This window comes from Bos indicus x Bos taurus, chromosome 9 (assembly GCF_003369695.1).
Source record: "Bos indicus x Bos taurus breed Angus x Brahman F1 hybrid chromosome 9, Bos_hybrid_MaternalHap_v2.0, whole genome shotgun sequence".
Taxonomy (NCBI): domain Eukaryota; kingdom Metazoa; phylum Chordata; class Mammalia; order Artiodactyla; family Bovidae; genus Bos; species Bos indicus x Bos taurus.
In genome coordinates this window covers 62,801,223-62,822,957 of record NC_040084.1, presented here as the reverse complement: position 1 = coordinate 62,822,957, position 21,735 = coordinate 62,801,223, and positions in this window count along the sequence as shown.

Below are 21,735 nucleotides of genomic sequence, written 5' to 3'. Positions count from 1 at the left end.
CAATAACATAATGATTTTTTGTCTTTTATTCATCTTTCTTGTCTTTTTTTTTTTTTTTGAAGGATAATTGCTTTATCTCTTGTCTTTTGAGAACAGCATAAATTATTGGTCAAGCTGCACACACTCAAGTAGAAATCCTTTTAAAATCATATTGTTTTGCCTTTTGTGCTCATTTATAATCTGTATCTATTTGAACTAGCTTAAGAAGAGTATGAAAAAAAAAGAGTGGTTTCTTGGTATTCCCACTAACAATTTCCATTGAGACAAAATAGGCCTCTGCAATGCCCCTCCCTGCTTTCTACTTTTTCCCTTGTGATTTGATAGCACTTTTTGGTAGCTCAAATGGTAAAGAACCCACCTGCAATGCAGGAGACTTGGGTTCAATCCCTGGGTCAGGAAGATCTGCTGGAGAAGGGTATGGTACCCACTCCAGTCTTCTTGCCTGGAGCATTCCATGGACAGAGGAGCCTGGTGTACTACAAAGAGTTAGATACAACCGAGTGACTAACACTCTCACTTTTTCCATGGTTTGGATACATGGTTCCACTACAAGCAGAGATAAACATTCTCTTATACACAGATTACATGCCTATTCAAATAGTCCAATATTGGCTTCAAGATAGAATCAAACTTTCTATTACATGACTTCCCTCAAAAAAACTAGAGACCAAGTATTCTCAAATCAAAGTCTTTATTTTTGTTCAATATCATCCAACCTTAAATAAGTTCATAATTTAAAACACTATAAATCCATTTATCAATATCTTACAACCAGTTTAACTTAATATTTCCATCAGAATATCATATTTCTTAAAGGTATACAATTTTCTGAGTCCTTTACTGAAATAGTTTTATGGCCAAGGTCAATGATTAATTATAGCTCCTCTAAAGTCTTTCCGGAATGAACTGATTGTGTATGTGGTCAGGGTAAAGAACTTTGACCTCTGAGAGCTCATTTGTCTGTGTTTTCATCCTCAGCAAATATTGCTTCTTGAGAAGAATCTTGCCATGCCTAAAGATGCTGCCATAGCCATCTCTGTGCCAAAGTGAGATGACTACTTTATGAGACCCCTGTATTGTAATCCCAGCCGGTTTGGTGTGAAAAGCTAAGGCTTGTGGCTCTGCACACTGAATACTCATTTGATAACTTTGAGTGAAGCCCCTCTGGGAGATTCGCAGAAATGAGAGAACTCTAATGACAGTAACAAATACTTTGCCGGTTAGGAGGTTTCTAATTCTGTGCTTTCAACAAAATTGAAGGAGCACCTAATCAAGCTGTCAGTTGCCCTATTTTTAGCACAAAACTTGAAAGAAGTTTTTAAAATTGGGTAATATTGCCACAATAAAGCTTCTTCCATTCCCATTACTTATAGGAATAAAGATTTCTCACAGGTTACATCATTAAATTTTTTTTGAAAATTGAATAGAATTGATGCTGCAAATTCCATCTTCTTCTTATGATATGTAATAGCTATCCATGAAAGTGAAACTGATGGTTGCTCAGTCGTGTCCAACTCTTTGAGACCCATGGACTGTAGTTTGCTGGGCTCCTCTGCCATGGAATTCTCCAAGCAGGAATACTGATGTGGGTTGCCATTCCCTTCTCCAGGAGTCTTCCTGACCCAGGGATCAAATCTAGGTCTCCTGCATTGCAGGCAGATTCTTTACCCTCTGAGCTACCTGGGAATTATCCATATATGCATGTAAAATGTGAGTAGTAAGAGTCACATCATAGTACTGCTGTGAACAGTAAATAAACTAACACAAAAATGCAGTAGACCATGAGTCACAAAAAATCAACACTAATACACATTAACTATTATTATTTTTATCATTATGACCCTTGTACTTGGCATAGAAGTAACAATCATATGAATTACAGCTGTTTCCCCATGCATTTCTAAAATGTTTAGAAATGCCTTAGTCTCTTCATCCATAAAATGTAGGTAATAAGAGTATCCTCTTCATGAAGTTGCTGTGACAATTAATTAACCCAGTTCACGTAACACAGACAATGCCAGGCACCTAAAGACTATTCTATCTGTATTAGCTATTAATATTATTCTCCCTACACTTGGCATGCGTGCTAAGTCACTTGAGTTGTGTCCCACTCTTAGTGACTGCATGGACTATAGACCTCAGGCTCCTCTGTCTATGGGATTCTCCAGGCAATAATACTGAAGTGGGTTGCCATGCCCTCCTCCAGGGGATCTTCTCAAGCCAGGGATTGAACCCGTGTCTCCTACAGCTTCTGTATGGCAGGTTGATTCTTTACCGCTGAGCCACTAGGGAAAATCAATAATGTAGACATCTTAGCACAAGCCTATCTGTTCCTGCCTGGTCCCATACTGCTTTTTCAGCCTTTTTTCTGTTAGGATCCAGCATGAAGTTATTCTGGGAGACTCTTACCTACTTTTCCTCACATTCCCTGCATTTCTTATTTTCTGTTTCTCCGTTTTGCTCAGTTTATTATTTTCCTGAAACGCTCCTGCTTTGTATGTCTGGGCTTACCGTGGTGCTGGCTTTTATGTTTCTGTTGCTTTGTTATAGGTGCATGCTAAAATAATTGCAGGCTGGGTTCCTGCAACCTCATCAAGACAAGGAAGTTTGATAAAAATGCTGGAAAATTTGAACAGGTCCTACTGACTAGAGTCACAAGACAAGATTGTGCCAATAACTCTGTGCATGCCTGGTCACTATGAGAAAACCCTTCCCAGGCAACTTCCCTGGGAGATGTCCTAGGAACCCATCTACATCTTATGTTTTGTCTACCCCAGATTCTATGACCTCAGCTATCATGGAAAAAGTGTAATTTGGCACAACTCCATAGTTCTTGACCAAAACTAAGTCTTAGGTTTTTTAAAAAGTAATATAATTTTATAATCCCACAGCCCTACCTCTGAAATCTAAAAATCTCTTAAAACTGGAATCTTATTCATTACCCTGTTGGCAATAAAACCCGACCCAACTCAGACTCATTTGACAGTAAATCCTGGCCCAAACTGAGGAGATCATTTACAATCTTTATTTTACTTTGTGTGAATATTTATGTATTCTTGAGAAATATCAGAGTGCTAGATTACTTGATTATGAGTTGCTTTCCTAAACTTTATATATATGTGTATATATATATATATAAATAATTATAATATGTATATAAAGAATATATGTTATATGTAATTATTATATTCTTTTTATATCTATCTATCTGGCCTCTGGTGGAGTTTGGGAAAATAGCTTATAATAGAGTAATCAAGCACTTCAGTATTTCTCAGCAAAACATGTATATGTGTATATATACATAAATACAATTTTTCTAAAATTAATACTTCAAAAAAATCTCTGAATTCTGAAACAGATTTGTGTCCAAGGGTTGCAGACGTGGGTTTGTGAACTTGAACAGATGTAAAAACACCTGTCATATACAGTCTTCCTTCCACCATGCATTTGACCAGGGTTGAAGCTGGGTGCAGAAACATTGTAAATGAGTAATAATGGGCATTATACCATTAATTTCCATGTACCATTTCCTGTTTACTAGCAACTTCTTAGACTCTCCTTCACTTACAGTCTCAAGGAAATTCTGGTAAGCTTGTTTAACTTTTCTGGAGATAATACACATCCTAAGTTGTGTATTATCACATGAAAATTTATGCTTTCCATGTGTCTGCTTCTTCACCCAGATGTTTAAGCTGTACTCCTTTCATTACCCAAGACTTTTACTGGTGCCCCCAGAATTTGACTGAAGCAGGTTTCTGAGTCACCCCTTGAGGGGTATCTCAGTGTCCTTTCTTTTAGCAGACATAACAGGCTGATTCCAATATTTGTATTTTTTTCACCCTTGTTCCTCTAGTTCAAAATTTCTAGAACCCTGTTCTCATAATTTGCCATCAATGCTATTGTCGTTTTCTTCTTTCCTATTTCCAGTTCTCTCCTTCCCTAAATTACTCCAAAAATAATCACTCACCTATTTTGGAAGTAAACTTCTCATGATTACTAAAATGCATACAAAAATAAGATTAAGTATATTACAATTTCATATAAAGAGAACTTGTGTTTAGGAAAGGACTGCTGGCTTTACAATCTCTGAATATAATTTCTAGCCATTACTTTCGTGCGGACAACCCAGGACTCTCTATATATGCACCATGTGCTTGTTTGCACATGCGTCCTCAGTCACGTCCAACTCTTTGCGGCCCTATGGACTATAATGTAGCCCGCTAGCCTCCTCTGTCCATGGGGTGTCCCAGGCAAGAGTAATAGAGTGGGTTGCCATTTTCTTCTCCAGGGGATCTTCCCCACCCAAGGATCGAACCCACGCCTCTTGCATCTCCTGCATTGCAGGCAGATACTTCATCACTAGAGCCACCTGGGAAGCCCCCCATACATGCACCATAGTCACAATAATTTAATGGATAATGTGACTTTTCCCAAAAGATAGGAGTGATAATTTGTGTTTCCAGCTAATAAATAGTTTAATAACTCAAGCAGTTTCTCTCCTGCACATACCCTCACACCCAGTTTAAACTGTTGACTGGGAATTCTCTGGTCTTCCAATGGTTAGGGCTGGGTGCTTTCACTGGTGGGGCCCAGGTTCGATCCCTGGTGGGGGAACTAAGATCTCTCAAGTCATACCGCATGGTCAGGGTGAGGGGTGGGGAGAACAAAAAACCTGGAATTAACTTAATCGTTCAGTCTGATTATCCAGAAGTTTCTCTCCATCATACTTTTAAAGAAATCAGTGCTGCAGATTCTGGTCTTTGCTGTGGTAGATGGTTCCACAGAATCAGATTCTGCTTGTTGAAGTTTATACTTGTTCACCTAGACACACACCAAGTAAAAAATCTCTCGTTCTGTGTGTGTGACAGTAATTAGGGATACAAGATGATTTTTCCACAAGACTTGCAGAGCAAGTTGGTGATCTGTACAAACTCTAAAAGCATGGCCCAGCAGGGGAAGATGTGAGAGCCTTAACCCCTGAGGTAACATTAAGGGCTTCTCTGTCATTTGTGAATAGTTCTGTTCTCTCAGCAATACTCTCTCAAGTAAGTAACAGTTGGGGTCTCTTTGTCACTGGCATTTGATGATCAGACCCAGCTCCAGCCCTGACATCATGATGCATAAGAGGTAAGAAGCTGCAGTTTATGTTCATCATAATACATTCCTGTAGACTAAAAGTCAATATCCCACTTGACATTCAGAAAATGTCCTCATGAGCCTGCCATGAACAAATACCATAGACTGTGGGGCTTACACAGCATAAATTTATTTTCTCAGTTCTGAGGCTGGAAGTCTGAGATCAGGATGCTATCATGGTTGGATCCTGGTGAGGATTCCATTCCTGGCTTGCAGATGGTCACCTTCTTGCTATATCCCAACATGGTGAAGAGAAAGAGAGATCAAACTCTGGCATCTCTTCCTAAAGGTCATTAACCCCTTCTTGAGGGTCCCATCCTGATGACCTCATCTAAACTATAAAGAAGATTGAGTACTGAAGAATTAATGCTTTTGAACAGTGGTGCTGGAGAAGACTTTTCAAAGTTCCTTGGATTGCAAGGAGATCAAACCAGTCAATCCGAACAGAAACAGAAGATACTAAGAAAAGGTTGCAAGAATGCACAGAAGAACTATACAAAAAAGATCTTCATGACCCAGATAACCACAATGGTATGGTCACTCACCTAGAGCCAGACATCCTGGAATGAGAAGTCAAGTGGGGCTTAGGAAGCATCACTATGAACAAAGCTAGTGGAGCTAGTGGAGGAATTCCAGTTGAGCTATTTCAAATCCTAAAAGATGATGCTGTGAAAGTGCTGCACTCAATATGCCAACAAATTTGGAAAACTTAGCAGCGGCCACAGAACTGGAAAAGGTCAGTTTTCATTCCAATCCCAAGGAAAAGCAATACCAAAGAATGTTCAAATTACCTCACAATTGCACTCATCTCACATGCTAATAAAGTAATGCTCAAAATTCTCCAAGCCACCCTTCAATAGTACGTGAACTGTGAACTTCCAGATATTCAAGCTAGATTTAGAAAAGGCAGAGGAACCAGAGATCAAATTGCCAACACCTGCTGGATCATCAAAAAAGCAAGAGAGTTCCAGAAAAGTATCTACTTTTGCTTTATTGACTATGCCAAAGCTTTTGACTGTGTGGATCACAACAAACTGAGGAAAATTCTTCAAGAGATGGGAATACCAGACCACCTTACCTGCCTCCTGAGAAATCTGTATGCAGTTTGAGGAGCAACAGTTACAACTGGACATGGAACAACACACTCGTTCCAAATCAGGAAAGGAGTACGTCAAGGCTGTATATTCTCACCCTGCTTACTTATCTTATATGCAAAGTATGTCATGCAAAATGCTATGCTGGATGAAGCACAAGCTGGAATCAAGATTGCAGGGGAAAATATCAATAACCTCAGATACGCAGATGACATCACCCTTATGGGGGAAAGTGAAAAAGAACTAAAGAAAAGAGCCTCTTGATGAAAGTGAAAGAGGAGAGTGAAAAAGTTGGCTTAAAACTCAATATTCAGAACACTAAGATCATGGCATCTGGTTTCATCACTTCATGCCAAATAGATGGGGTAACAATGGAAACAATGGGAGACTTTATTTTGGGGGGCTCCAAAATCACTGCAGATGGTGACTGCAGCCATGAAATTAAAAGACACTTGCTCCTTGGAAGAAAAGTTATGACCAATGTACACAGCATATTAAAAAGCAGAGACATTAGGTTACAACAAAGGTCTGTCTAGTCAAAGCTATGGTTTTTCCAGTAGTCATGTATGAATGTGAGAGTTGGACTATAAAGAAAGCTGAGCACTAAAGAACTGATGCTTTTGAACTGTGGAGTTGGAGAAGACTTTTGAGAGTCCCTTGGATTGCAAGGAGATCCAACCAGTCTATCCTAAAGGAAATCAGTCCTGAATATTCATTGGAAAGACTGATGCTGAAGCTGAAACTCCAATACTTTGGCTACCTGACATAAAGAACTGACTCATGGGAAAAGACCCTGATGCTGGGAAAGATTGAAGGCGGGAGGAGAAAGGGACGACAGAGGATGAGATGGTTGGATGGGATCACCGATGAGATGGACATGAGTTTGAGTAAACTCTAGGAGTTGGTGATGGACAGGGAAGCCTGGCGTGCTGCAGTCCGTGGGGTCGCAAAGAGTCAGACATGACTGAGTGACTGAACTAACTAATCCTAAAGGAAGTCAACCCTGAATATTCACTGGAAGGACTGATATTGAAACTGAAGCTCCAGTACTTTGACCACCTGATGAGAAGAGACCCTGATGCTGAGAAAGATTGAAGGCAAGAGGAGAAGGGAATGACAGAGGATGAGATGGTTGGATGACATCACTGACTCAACATGAGATTGAGCAAACTTTGGGAGATAGCAAAGGACTGGGAAGCCTGGCATGCTGCAGTCCATGAGCTCACAGAATCAGACTTGACTGAGAGACTGAACAACAACAACAAAACCTAATTACCTCCCGAGGATTCTATCTCCGAATACCATGACAATAGAAGTTAGGGCTTAAATGCATTAATTTCTGGTGGTGGGGGAGGGGACATAATTCAGTCCATGACAGTTTCATAATGTTTTTTCTGAGCAAATAATGGAATAGTTATGCAGAGGTTAAGCTCCATGGGAAAAGCATGTGAAAGGAGTGATGTGGCAATAGAGGTTTAAGTGCAAGATCTTCATCATGAACTTCATGCACGCACACACAAACACACAGACACACATGATTTCACAAGTGGCATCTGGGAAATTTCCCCAAACAGTAGTGCATGGTCTTAACATAAGCAGCAATTTGCTTTCCTATTTGTTTCTAGAGGGGAAATTTATGGGCTTCCCTGGTAGGTCAGATGGTAAAGAATCCACCTGCAACGCAGGAAACCCTAGTTCAGTTCCTGGGTCAGGATGTTCCCCTGGAGAAAGGATACACTACCCACTCCAGTATTCTTGGGCTTCTCTGGTGGCTCAGATGATAAAGAATCCATCTGCAATGCAGGAGACCTGGGTTTGATTCTTGTGTTGGGAAGATCCCCTGAAGGAGGGCATGGCAACCCACTTCAGTATCCTTGCCTGGGGAATCCCCATGGACAGAGGAGCCTGGTGGGCTACAGATCATGGGATCACAAAGAGTCAGACACAACTGAGTGACTAAGCACAGCACAGGGAAATTTATATTTCAGACTAATTTTTGTTGGTTTTTGTTTTGGACAATTCCACCTGAAGACTAGCCAGAGAAAGAAAATAAAGAACAATCATTCTCCCCTGGCCATTTTGCCTGCTGAAGGGAAGTTTCTTCATATATCTACATCCACAACTGAGCCTTCATAACGAGCACTGCTTTGCCCATTATGGGATTGAACCAGTTAAGGGGAAAAGGAATTGCTGTCATTTATTATCAGCTCTTAATTCTTTTTCAGTTGCTGCATGTATCCAGGCTATAGTGATTCTTTACTTTAGAGGGGATTCCAGAAATAAAAGATTATCCTTTTGAAGACCTGTTCCTTCCTTGCTTGGTTTTTGTGTTTTGTGTTTGTTTAATTTTTACTAATAACCAATATGTCTCTAGAGAAGGAAATGGCAACCCACTCCAGTATTCTTGCCAGGAAATCCCATGGACAGAAGAGCCTGGCAGGCTACAGTCCATGGGGTCACAAAAGAGTTGCACATGACTTAGCGATAAAAGCAACAGCAATATGTCTTTGCCTTCCACCCAAGTCCTCTCTCCCCCATGAATCATATTTCATTCCATTCTAAAATTTTCCTTTTTCTGGTTCTTAAAGCATGCATTGTATGGGCTGCATAATCACTTCCCCAATAGTTCTTTAAGGTGATCACATATAACATCCAGTAAATATTTGATATTCTGTATAAATACTTCTAGTCTATTAATTGGACTTCCCTGGTGGCTCAGGTGGTGGGGCTTCCCAGGTGGTGCTAGTGATAAAGAACCTGGCTGCCAATGCAGGAGACATGAGAAACACAGGCTTCAATCCCTGGGTCAGGAAGATCCCCTGGAGGAGGGCACAGCAACCCATACCACTATTCTTGGACAGAGGAGCCTGGTGGGCTACAGTCCACAGGGTCACAAAGAGGTGGACACAATTGAGGCAACTTATCACACACATGGTGGCTCAGTGGTGAAGAATCCACCTGCTAATGCAGGAGATGTGGGTTCGAACCCTGGTGCAGGAAGATCCCCTAGAGAAGGAAATGGCAACCCATTCCAGTACTCTTGCCTGGAAAACCTCTTAGAGGAGCCTGGCAAAGGCTACAGTCCATGGAGTCACAAACGGTAGCACGTGACTTAGTGACTGAGCACAAGCACACAAGAGTCTATTAATTACCTGTTTCCTTAAAAAGAGAGAGCTAACAGGAGAGACAGCAAGCTATGTGCCATTGAGCTTCTTCTGGAAACCTCTTCATGGTTTATGCCATCAGGCAATGGTTTTCATTCACAGCTCTCAGGCAGGAATGAAGGGAGGTCAGGGCAGAATGGAACTCATTTATCAAGTATTCTTTCCAATTTCTCTGCCTTGTACTTGGTCCTGGAGATTCAAATTTAAAAGCAAGGAAACAGTTGATCAAAAATAAGAGGTTGCTGCCTTAAGAATTCCTCCATTCAGGTTAGGATTCTGTGCTTTCGCAGCTGAGGACCTGAGTTCAATCCCTGATCAGAGAAATACGATCTTACGTGGCGCAAAAGAGAAAAAGAAAAAAGGAAGCTGCTACCTTGTTTTTGTGGTTCCATTGTCCTTGGGACATCTAGGGGCACTGGCAGCCTAACATCCATCCCATAGTACAACTGGGAAAGGGTTAAGGAAACAGAAGAACACAGAGGGGACCACATCCATAACTATTTAGTGTTCTAAAAACTCATTCGGGTGCAGATTATGGTGATTTGATTCAGTACCAAAGGCGGTTGAATAATTATTGAAGGACTTATTAAAAAGAATACATTTGAGAAACAGGATTTAGTGATCAATTTAAATAATTATTCTTAAATTAATCATAAAATTATGTTCGTCCTAGATTTCTACAGGTTTCTCCAATTCTTGGCTCACACAACTTACCCTATCAATGACATAGTTTTTCCTACAGAAATCCATTAACAATTTATATCTGTAAAGTGCAATTTTGATCATTTGATTGCTGTGAAAAGCAGTGGTTTGCTTTCAGCAAAGGTGACATTTTGCCCCTGATCAAGTAAGAGAATAACTGTGTGTGGAGCTGCTATCTTGGTGCTAAACAATGGAGTCTGTGCATCCGAAACAAAGAATGTATTTGCAAGTTGTTGATTTCAGGAGAGATTTAGAGGAGGAAGTTAATACTTTCTTGTTAAATTCTATATCACCATAATACTTGGAATTAATTGCAAATTAATGCAAAGGTTTGTATGAGTGACAATTATATACAAAAAGCTACAGGAAAATAAATTTAGCTGCTGAAGATATATGTGTTATAAAGCTTTTTATTAAGAAATGGTTAATATTACATTCTTCTCCCAATATTTTCTACATTCTTAGTTCTGCTACTCAACTATGTTACAAGAGGAATTTATTACTTTCATTGCATTCCCATTAATCTTTTAAAAAATAAATACTGTATTGCTTTTCATTTTATTTCTCTGCTATTGTTTTTCCACTAGGCAATGATTTTTACCAGGAGGCTGAAATCAATAAACATTTAACAAGTACTATACATAGGTTTATCATCAATCAAAAACCCCAAGGACCTAACACAGCACTTATTAAAATTGAGTTGGATTTCATCCTTGCTATTGTATTTTGTGAAACCTCTTTTACAGGTTCTGGTTTATTTTACTGAGAAAATGATGCAATTCTCAATGATAATTGACAAAAGATTTAAGGAAATGTAATTCAGAAAAAAATAATTTACTGCACATAGCTGGAACATGAAAATTTGGAACCCTTTTCTTCTACTCTCATTCTGCTTTGGTAATATAATAGAGATGGATATTTTGAGACTACTTTGGCTTTATGTAATTTTTACATAGAAAACCTTTACTTAAAAGGAGATAGGAGATAAGAGTGCTTTCCAGGAAGGCAAAACCAATCTCATATTTTTGAGGAAAAGCTGCTTAAAATAACATGAAGTTGTCTCTGGTTATTTGATTATACTGTCTACCCCTAAGCCAAGAAACTAGAAAGGGACAAGCCAAAAACTTAAAGATCAAATTATTAAAATGATGGCAGAACTTTAGAATTAGAGTGTGGCACTAATTATTATTAGGAGTAGAAGGGAAAATACATAGTTAATACTAAGGAAAGCTGAAAATACGAGTACAGATTCTAGCTAGCAATGAGAGGTCCTGGTACGGAAAACCAGACAACTCCAGATGTAACAATGCAGAGATGATAGAAATGAGCTGTCAGGCCAGGACCTCAAACTTTTCATGCATTGGTCTCCTTGTATAATCCTCTGTCACTGGGTTACTTCTTCCTTTATTGCAGCCCATCACAGTCCAACCTGCAGTATTTCTTTGGGTTCTGGAACCCACTTGCTGGTTTTTCCCACCTACCAGAAAGAATTTATGGCTGAATATTTACCAAAGAATAATTCTCACTTATATTAACACAGCACAGCATCAACAGTGCTAGGAGCACACTCTTCCACTTCAAGAAACTCACAGCCATTATTTTTACACATTATCCTCACCAAATGGAACTCAATATTGTTCGAAATGGCTATGTTATCTGTACATGCATGTATATGGTTATAAAGGAAATTTCTTGGGGAATGTTTTGATAGTTAAGAAAAGGAAAAGAAAGGAAAGGTGGGAAGGTGTACACACTTTGTGGAGAATACAGTTTAGTAATTAGAAATAAGTCTGTGCAAGAAACTGGGAATTTTGTAAGACTAACCATAAACTCTCTGGGCTTACAAACCCTTCTGTAATCAATCTATCCTCCCAAAAAAAGTCCTCAGAGGGCTGTCACTCCCTTTTCTCCCACCATTTGATTTATAAATTAAAGTCAGGGGTATTTTGTTGAAAATGTCCAACAAACCAAAAGAGGATAAGGCCCATTTAAAATTTGTATACTACCAGGTGTAAAATTAGAGAAGGAAATGGCAACCCACTCCAGTGTTCTTGCCTGAAGAATCCCGGGGATGGGTGAGCCTGGTGGGCTGCCATCTATGGGGTCGCACAGAGTTGGACACGACTGAAGCGACTTAGCAGCAGGTGTAAAATAGATAGTTAGCGGGAACCTGCTACAAAACACAAGAATCTCAGCTTGGTGCTCGGTGATGACTTAGATGGGTGGGATGAAGGGGATGTGGCAGGGAGGTCCAAGAGGGAAGGGGAATATGTATACATAGCTGACTCACTTCACTGTACTGCAGAAACTAACACAGCATTGTAAAGCAACTATTCCGATAAAAAAAAAAAAGAATTTCAGTTTATGAAAATGCAGGAACTCATTAGAAAAGACTCTGATGCTGGGAAAGATTGAAGGCAGAGGAGAAAGGGATGACAGAGGATGGATGGCATCACCAACTCAATGGACTTGAGTTTGAGCAAGCTCCAGGAGTTGGTGAAGGACAGGGAAGCCTGGCATGCTGCTGTCCCCAGGGTTGCAAAGAGTTAGACACGACTGACTGATTGAACAACTGGTCAGTTCAGAGACTTCTTGGCTTCTCAAAGGCTAATATTACTTTTACAGAATATGTTACAACTTGAATGCATGGTAATCTATAAAATAGGAGAAGAAAAATCAGGGCAACAACCGTCACTCCAAGCTTTAGTTAATATTCCTTTAGAATGGGGTGATTTTTCAGAGCCTTAAATGCTTGCAACTGAAAACAGCTTTATGAATAAGAATAAGGTAAATTCTTAGCAGATCAATACCTTGTTTTCAAGGAGCCGGATTCTCATTCTATGTAACTATGGAAATCAGATTACACAGGAAGACAATCTTCCCCAGAGAGCTGGTTACAGGTGAACCTTCTCGTACTGCTAGTGAAATTAAAATTCCAAATCCAGCTATGTTGATTGAATTCAACACACTCTACTGGGCATATGCCTCCTTTTAGCAAGCTTTATTTTAGTAAATGGAAACAAAGTACAAATACTCTGATTGAAAGGCTTATTTGACTTCTGAGTGTAATGCTGCTGAACAATGTGAAAACATCCTCTGCATCAAGAATCTGGTATTAACATCTTTTACAACCAGCAGTAACACTTAGCAATTGGTTTTGATAAATTGTTTTCTAAGCCAAATCACTGTTATATTTTCTAACATCTCCAAGGCTCCTCTCTCCATGGGGTTCTCCAGGCAAGAATACAGGAGTGGGTTGCCATTTCCTTCTCCAGGGGATCTTCCAGACCCAAGTGTCAAACAGGAATCTCCTGCAACTCCTGCCTTGGTAGGTGAATTCTTTCACCACTGAGCCACATGGGAAGCCCATTTTGTCTTAGGTAGCTCTATTTTACAAATTTCAAGTTGTTGATTCTGTACTAAAATTAACCAGTTTAAAGACTATCTTCCATCTTTTTAGGATATTAGCACTTGTTACATTTGCACTTGTGACTACTGTACTAAATGACCACAGACTAAGTAGTTTAGAACAATACAGATTTGTTATCTCACAGTTTGGGAAGTCAGAAGTCCTAAAGGAGTCTCACTTTTAAAAGTCAAGGTTTTGGCAGGGCTACATTCCTTCTAGAGGCTCTAAAAGAGAATCCATTTTCTTGCCTTTTCCAGTTTCTAGAAGCTGTTGCTCCCTTTCATCTTCAAAGCCAGCAATGGCTAATCAAGTCTTTCTCACAGTGAATCATTCTGACCTCCATATGTTATGACCAACCTAGACAACATATTAAAAAGCAGAGACATTACTTTACCAACAAAGGTCCATTTAGTCAAGGCTATGGTTTTTCCAGTGGTCATGTATGGATATGAGAGTTGGACTGTGAAGAAAGCTGAGCACCGAAGAATTGATGCTTTTGAACTGTGGTGTTGGAGAAGACTCTTGAGAGTCCCTTGGACTGCAAGGACATCCAACCAGTCCATCCTAAAGGAAGTCAGTCCTAAATATTCATTGGAAGAACTGATGCTGAAGCTGAAACTCCAATACTTTTGCCACCTGATTCGAAGAACTGACTCATTTGAAAAAACCCTGATGCTGGGAATGATTGAAGGGGGGAGGAGAAGGGGACAACAGAGGATGAGATGGTTGGATGGTATTACCAACTTGATGGACATGAGTTTGAGTAGGCTCTGGGAGTTGGTGATAGACAGGGAAGCCTGGCGTGCTGCAGTCCATGGGCTCACAGAGTCAGACATGACTAAGCGACTGAACTGAACTGAATTATCTATATTCATTTGTATAATTTTTTCAGATTCCACATTTATGTGATATCACATGATATTTGTTTCTGACACTTCACTTAGCATGTTAATCTCTAGGTCCATCCATGTTGCTGCAAATTCTTTTTTATGGCTGAGTAGTGTTCCCTATACATGTATATGTGTATATGTATAGATATAGCTAAATGCATATGATATATATGTATGAGAAGTGAAAGTTGCTCAGTCATGTCCAACTCTTTGCAACCCCATGGACTATAAAGTCCATGGAATATCTAGGCCAGAATACTGGAGTGGGTAGCCATTCCCTTCTCCACGGGATCTTCCCAACCCAGGGATCGAACCCAGGTCTTCCACATTGCAGGCAGATTCTTTACCAGCTGAGCCACAAGGGAAGCTCAATATATATGTATGGAGTTTCCATACATATATGAAAACTATGCTCTCCACAGTGACTACACCAATTTACAGTCCCACCAACGGTGTAGGAGGGTCCCTTTTCTCCACACCCTCTCCAGCATTTATTGTTTACTATTATTATCTTCAAGTTTTTGGAATAGTTTGAGAAGTATAGTATAAGTTCTTCTTTATATATTTGGTAGAATTCCACAGTGAAGCCATCTACTCTTGGAGTTTTGTGTGTGATGATTTTTTAAAATTATAGACTCTGTTTCACTTCTAGCAATTGGTCTGTTTAATTTGTCTGTTTCTTCTTCTTTTTCAAAAAAATTGAGTAGAGTTGATTTACAATGGCATGTTAGTTTCAGCTATAAGCAGCATCATTCAGTTATACGTATAAATGTATAAAAGGGTAACCGACCACCATCACCAATATGTATAAATGTATTAATTCTTTTTCAGATTCTTTTCCCATTTAGGTTACTACAGAATATTGAGTAGAATTTCCTGTGCTATACAGCAGGTCCTTGTTGATTATCTGTATTATATATAGTAGTGTGTGTATGTTCATTCCAAGCTTTTAATTTATCCTTCTCTCCTACTTCCCCTTTGGTAACTATAAGCTTGTTTTCAAAATCTGTGAGTCTGTTTCTGTTTTTTAATGAGTTCATTTGTATCATTTTTAAAAAAAAATTAGATTCCACATGTAAGTGATATTATTGCCTGTTTCTTCTTGACTCAGTCTTAGCAAGCTGCATCTTTCTAGAAATTTGCCCATTTCTTATAGGCTGTCCAATTTATTGGCATATAACTGTTCCTTTTATGATTTTTTATATTTTGTAGTATTGGTTTTATTTCTCCTCTTTCATTTCTTATTTTGTTTATTCAATTAAATGAGACTCAATTTTAAGCAACTATTATGCTATGTAATATTAGTAAGAAATTCCATGAATATACCATGCTTGAAATTGTTTATTAACTTACATGTTAAAATATCCCCTTAAGGGGAAAGCTTATTCTCTTACATCAGTAAAGGAATATTAAGAGTGAGCTAATGTTTCTTTCTCATTTGATACTTCTGATAGAAAGGCTTTCTGGTGTATTATTTCTGTTTTATATTAGTGACAGGTCGCAAATGGCTTGATTTCTAGTAAGAATTACTTATTTTATATAAAATATTCAGTGAACCAGGGAGGCAACTTCTTTTAACTTTGCTTCAGGAAGCCCAAGTCTTGCTGTTACTTTCATTCCACTATAGGATTTCCTTCTTTAGTGCTCTGCCCTATTTCAAGTATAGAAAGAAACAGAACGCTTACAAGCACTCAACTGTCTACAGCTTTGGTGCATCATTTAGAAAGTAAGAATCATTTTTCACTGAGTGCTGACTGGCACAACACAGCAGGGGAGTAAAGCCGAAAAGAGAAACCGGGAGAAACTTGTGTGTTCTCTACGCTTGGGTTTCCTGTCAAACGAGTAAAAGCAGGAATTAAAAAATGAATCGAATGTGCTTCAAATAAACCTTTGAAAGATTAAAGTCAAAACATCAGGTTTTAACTTCCAAGTGATCGATATGTATCGCTCCTCACAGAGGAATTAGAAACTACTGTGTACATATTTATTTGAGGTTGTAGGTCTGTAACTATCAAAACTAGTTTATGACAAACAAGATGTTGGAGTATTTTGTATTTTTCATTTACTCAAGCCATATATATATATATATATGACTCAAAAGGTTACTTTTAAAAGGGTAACCGATCACCATTACTATCCTGTATAAAGTTTTTGCACTAAGAATTTTCCGTTACTCCAAATACTTTCCCTTTAAAACACAGTACCCCTAAAGTCCCTAGTTGTGTTAAAGATGACTGCATGTATGCACCTTGCAGTGTGTCGTGCAGGATGTCCAGAATATCTGTAGTGATGGTCTTGGTGAATTGAAGCCTAAGCCCTCCATTTCCACCTCGGAACTCATAAAGCCATTTTTTGCTACAGTTCTTTTGGAAAATAACTTCCTTTGACACACTTGCCACTGTTAAGTTTCTATTTGGGGTGGGGGGCATATCTTCTCACATCTTTAAAATTTGAAATTGTTTCTTAGTTGCTCTTGATGTCGAGTGATTACTATTTTTTTTGTTTTGTTTTGCTTCCAGTGGCATAACATGCTTCTATTATATTGGATCTTTGATCTCTTTAGAAACCCACTTCGGGCCACTAAATATGTTTCTAAGTTTTGGCCATCAGCCTTCTCATTGTATCCTCTACTTTGGCCATCTCATCCATTTTCATGGCTTTAATTTTTATTTTAATTTTTAGAAACCTGACTCCCAAATCAATATCTCCAAACTGAACTTTTCCCTTCACACCTCCACCTGCCTGATAGACAGCATCATCTAGATGTTGTGCTGGCATCTCCATCCCAAAAGGAACCCATCAAAATCCCCTCCCACACTTGCTCTCACCTGTGTTAAGCTTTCTTGCTTGCTTATTTCTGTTCAGGGTATTACTGCCCTTCCAAGTTTTGGCTTCCAAACCTTGAGTTCAGCTTTGACCTTTTGCTTCCCCTCTCTTGTCTGTCCCACAGCTGTTCAAACTTGCCTATGAAATCTTTCCATCACTTCTCTTCTCCCTTCCCAATGTTGTATCCCAGCAGCTCTCATAAATCTCTCCCAGGAAGAAGTTTCTTAATTAGCCTCTTTGCCTTCTGTCTCTTCTATTTTGTCCTAAGGATTCCCAGCTAGAGCTGCTCTTGTAAAGAACAACTCCAATTTTAAGGCAACGCAAGGTGGCTCAGTGGTAAAGAATCTGACACAATGCAAGAGACATGTGGAAGACGTGGGTTCGAGCCCTGGGTCAGGAAGATCTTCTGGAGGTCAGTGGCAACCTGCTCCAGTATTCTTGCCTGGGAAATTCCCATGGACAGAGAAGCTTGGCAGGCTACAGTCCAAGGGGTTGCAAAAGGATCAGACAAGACTTAGTGACTAAACAACAAGTTCAGATTTGAGCCCCCAAATCTGGAGTAAGCTAAGGGTGGAGGATTAGTTAAGCCACTTTATCTTCAATTCACTAGTTCTTATTTATAAAGTGGATAATAATAATTTCTATAAGCTATCATTATAGTTGCAATTACATGAAAATATGCACATAAGATGATTTTCCCTGGCAGTTTTGGTCTTCCCAGGTGGTGCAGTGATAAAGAATCCACCTAACAATGCAAAAGATGCAGGAGACAGAGCTTTGATCCCTGAATTAGGAAGATCCCCTGGAGAAGAAAATGGCAACTCACTCCAGGAATTCTTGCCTGGCATTTTATTATTAATAGCACTCAGTAGATGGTAAGTTAATTATCATGTCACTTTGCTGCTCAAAATTGTCAGTAGACTGGCAGTCCAGTGGTTAGGACTCCATGTTGTCACTGCCAGTGGAGGTCTGATCCCTGGTCAGAGAAGTAAGATTCCTCAAGCCGTGAGGTGTGGTCAAACAAAAAATTATCAGTGGTTCTGTAATAGTCACAGCTCTAATCTACCTTTCTAGTGCTGAATCCCACTTACTGGACCCTCACAAACTATTTTCAGTCGTACGTGCTGAACTGTTCTCTACACATTTCATTTACCTAATATGTTTCTTAATTTCTCGTTTGTCTCATGGTTGTTTATTTAATTTCCCCTATCTGAGTCAACATTCTGTTAATTACAACTGACTTATATACTTTTCACAGTGAAGTTAAGTAAAAAGGGATATTATCAACTCAACCATGGGAGTCAATCAGGGACTACAAGGATGTCAAGCCTCATGGAAAGCACCTCCTTGGTCACTGGCTTTTGGGGACCCCACGGGCTCCACTTCTTTCTACACATCAGCTTCATTTCCTGCCCAGCAAGTTGGCTTTCTCTGCCTCTTCTTCTACCTGCAGCAACTCACCTCACAGGTGTATGCCTCACTATTTCCATCCACTTAGTTTCACACACAGATCAAGTGACTCTGCATTCCAACTGCAAATTTCTGGGTCAAAGAGTCATTACAATCAGGTACAACATGAGGGCAGATTGCCTCAAACAATCTGAGTGGCCAGGGCCCATCCTGTGTATTCCAGGCAGTTCTCAGAGCAAATCCATTCAGGGTAAGATGTTCCAAAGACAGTTAATATCTCAGAAAATAAGATCATTAGAGTATGATCCCTTGGACTATAAGGAGATCCAACCAGTCCATTCTAAAGGAGATCGGTCCTGGGTGTTCTTTGGAAGGAATGATGCTAAAGCTGAAACTCCAGTACTTCGGCCACCTCATGCGAAGAGTTGAGTCATTGGATAAGACTCTGATGCTGAGAGGGATTGGGGGCAGGAGGAGAAAGGGATAACAGAGGATGAGATGGCTGGATGGCATCACCGACTCGATGGACATGAGTTTGAGTGAACTCTGTGAGTTGGTGATGGACAGGGAGGCCTGGCGTGCTGCGATTCATGGGGTCACAGAGTCAGACACAACTGAGCGACTGAACTGAACTGAACTGAGGGTATGAGTAGTGTCTTCTTATCTTTACATTTTCTCATCATTCTTACAAATTGTGACATCCATAGACCCTTTCAATAAATGTTCGTAGAAAGATCTGAAATTTTCTATTGTGAGTTTGCTAAAAGCAATACCAATATTAAAAGTGAAGTTAAATTTATAATTTACTTAGTCTGCAGAGAAAGATATAGACTTGAATGGGAGCTCCAAGACCTCATAATGCAATGGAAATTTTTGCCAAAAAGTGAAGGCCACATGAAAAGAGGCTCAGTGTCACCAATTATTAGAGAAGGCAAAACAAAACCACAGTGAAGTACCACATCACACTTGTCAGAATAGTCATCATCAAAAAGTCAACGAATAACATACTGGAGAAGGTGTTGGGAAAAGGGAACCCTCCTACACTTTGGTGGGGATATAAATTGGTACAGCCACTACGGAAAACAATGGAACTTCCTTCAAAAAATATTAAGTAGAACTATCATATGACCCAACAATTCCATTCCTGAGTATACATCTTGACAAGGGAGAAAATTCTAATTTGAAAAGATACATGTATCCCTATGTTCATAACAGCACTATTTACCATAGCCAAGACACAGAGCAACCCAAATGCTCATTAATAGATGACTGACTTAAGATGTGGTATGAACAGGCACACATACACAATGGAATGTTACTCAGCCATAAAAAAGAATGAAATATTGCCATTTGCAGCAACATGGATGGACCTAGAAAATATTATATTTAGTGAAGTAAGTCAGAGAAAGACAGATACTATATGATAGCTCTTATATGTGGAATCTAAAAAAGAGTACAAATGAATGTATATACAAACCAGAAACAGACTCACAGACTTATAGTTACCAAAGGTGGGGAGAACAGCTGATAGGCACAAAATTAACATATGCAAACTACCATAAGTAGAGCAAGTAAGTAACAAGGGTTTATTGTATAACACAGGGAAGTATACCAAAAACTTGTTACAACCTATAATGGAATATAATTTGAAAAAATACTGAATGCCTGTGTTGTACAACTGAAACTAACACAATAATGTCAATCGACTATACTTCAACTTAAAAAAAGATGCTCAATTCGACTCAAAATTTAAGAAATGCTCATCAAAATATGGTACTATTTTTAAATGATGAGATTGTTTTAAAGGCTTGACAAAACATAGTTCTACTAAGGAGTCCTTGAAAATGGGTTCTTTTCAACACCTTTCTAAAGTGTTGATGGGACTGTAGCTGGTCCAACATTTAGGAAGCACAATTTAGCAACATCTGACTAAATTAGGATCACAAATTATTTTGATTTAACAATTCTTTACTAGGGAAATTATCCCATTCATATTTACCTATTCAAATAATCAAATATATGCACAAGGAAGGTCACTGCAGCATTTTTATATTAAAAAAAAAAGAAAAAATAACCTAATTGCCCATCAGAGAAATGGTTAATTGAATTACCTTCATTTATACCATGGACTATCATATGCCCATTAAACAGAATCCTGATATGGAAAACTTGTAAATAAATTACTGAGAGAAAAAAGCAAAATGGAAAACCATCCAACTAAGTGGCATGAATAGATTTGTTAAGAAAATAAGAGTAGTAATAAGCATACATTGCTTATATATACAGAAGAAATTTTTTTTTCTTTTTTGGTCACTGCATGGCTTGCAGAATCTTAGTTCCCCAACCAGGGATTGAACCTCAGTTCCTGGCGGTGAGAGTATGGATTTCTAACCACTGGATCACCAGGGAAAATAATATTTTAAGACTAAGTAAACCATTGCTGAGCCAAGTAACAGGGTGGGACTTGATCTTGGAGGTTAGAAATGGAGGAAGATGTTTATTTTTTATTTTATATCTTTATTTTCTGGTTGAAAATTTTATGCAAACACAAATTATATTTATAATTTTAAAATTAATGGCACCTAATTAGCAATCAAAAGAAGTCTCAGAACCATGGATATTTGGAATTTACAAATCAAATTTAAGTCTTTCTTCCCTGTCCACTTGCCCTTATATGTATAAAAAGATGCATTTTAATAAGACTGGTAAATACAGGGAAATTTTTGAACTCTCTTCTCCTACCCCTCACACCACTTCTCATAGGGCTGTTAAAAAGTAATCATGTTCTTCTCCTTAACAAGAAGCTTTTCTGGGGATGCATGAGGAAGAGGTTCAAAAATTCATATTTATTAAAAACACACCTCCCACAAGCTTCACATTGAACTAGGAGCTTAAGAGTTAAATGATTCACAAAACAAAGGCTTTGAATAATAGGATGATTAGAGCAAATTTAGAGGAGTTGGCTATAACTTTTTTGAAAATATGATTTGTGCCCACTGGTGGGTGGGGCAAGAAAGAGGTTATTTAGGCTTTTTTTTTCTTTCTTTTTTACAAAATAGGTACAATGGCCATGAGTCAGAGGGAAGGAGGGGAAGGTAGAAATT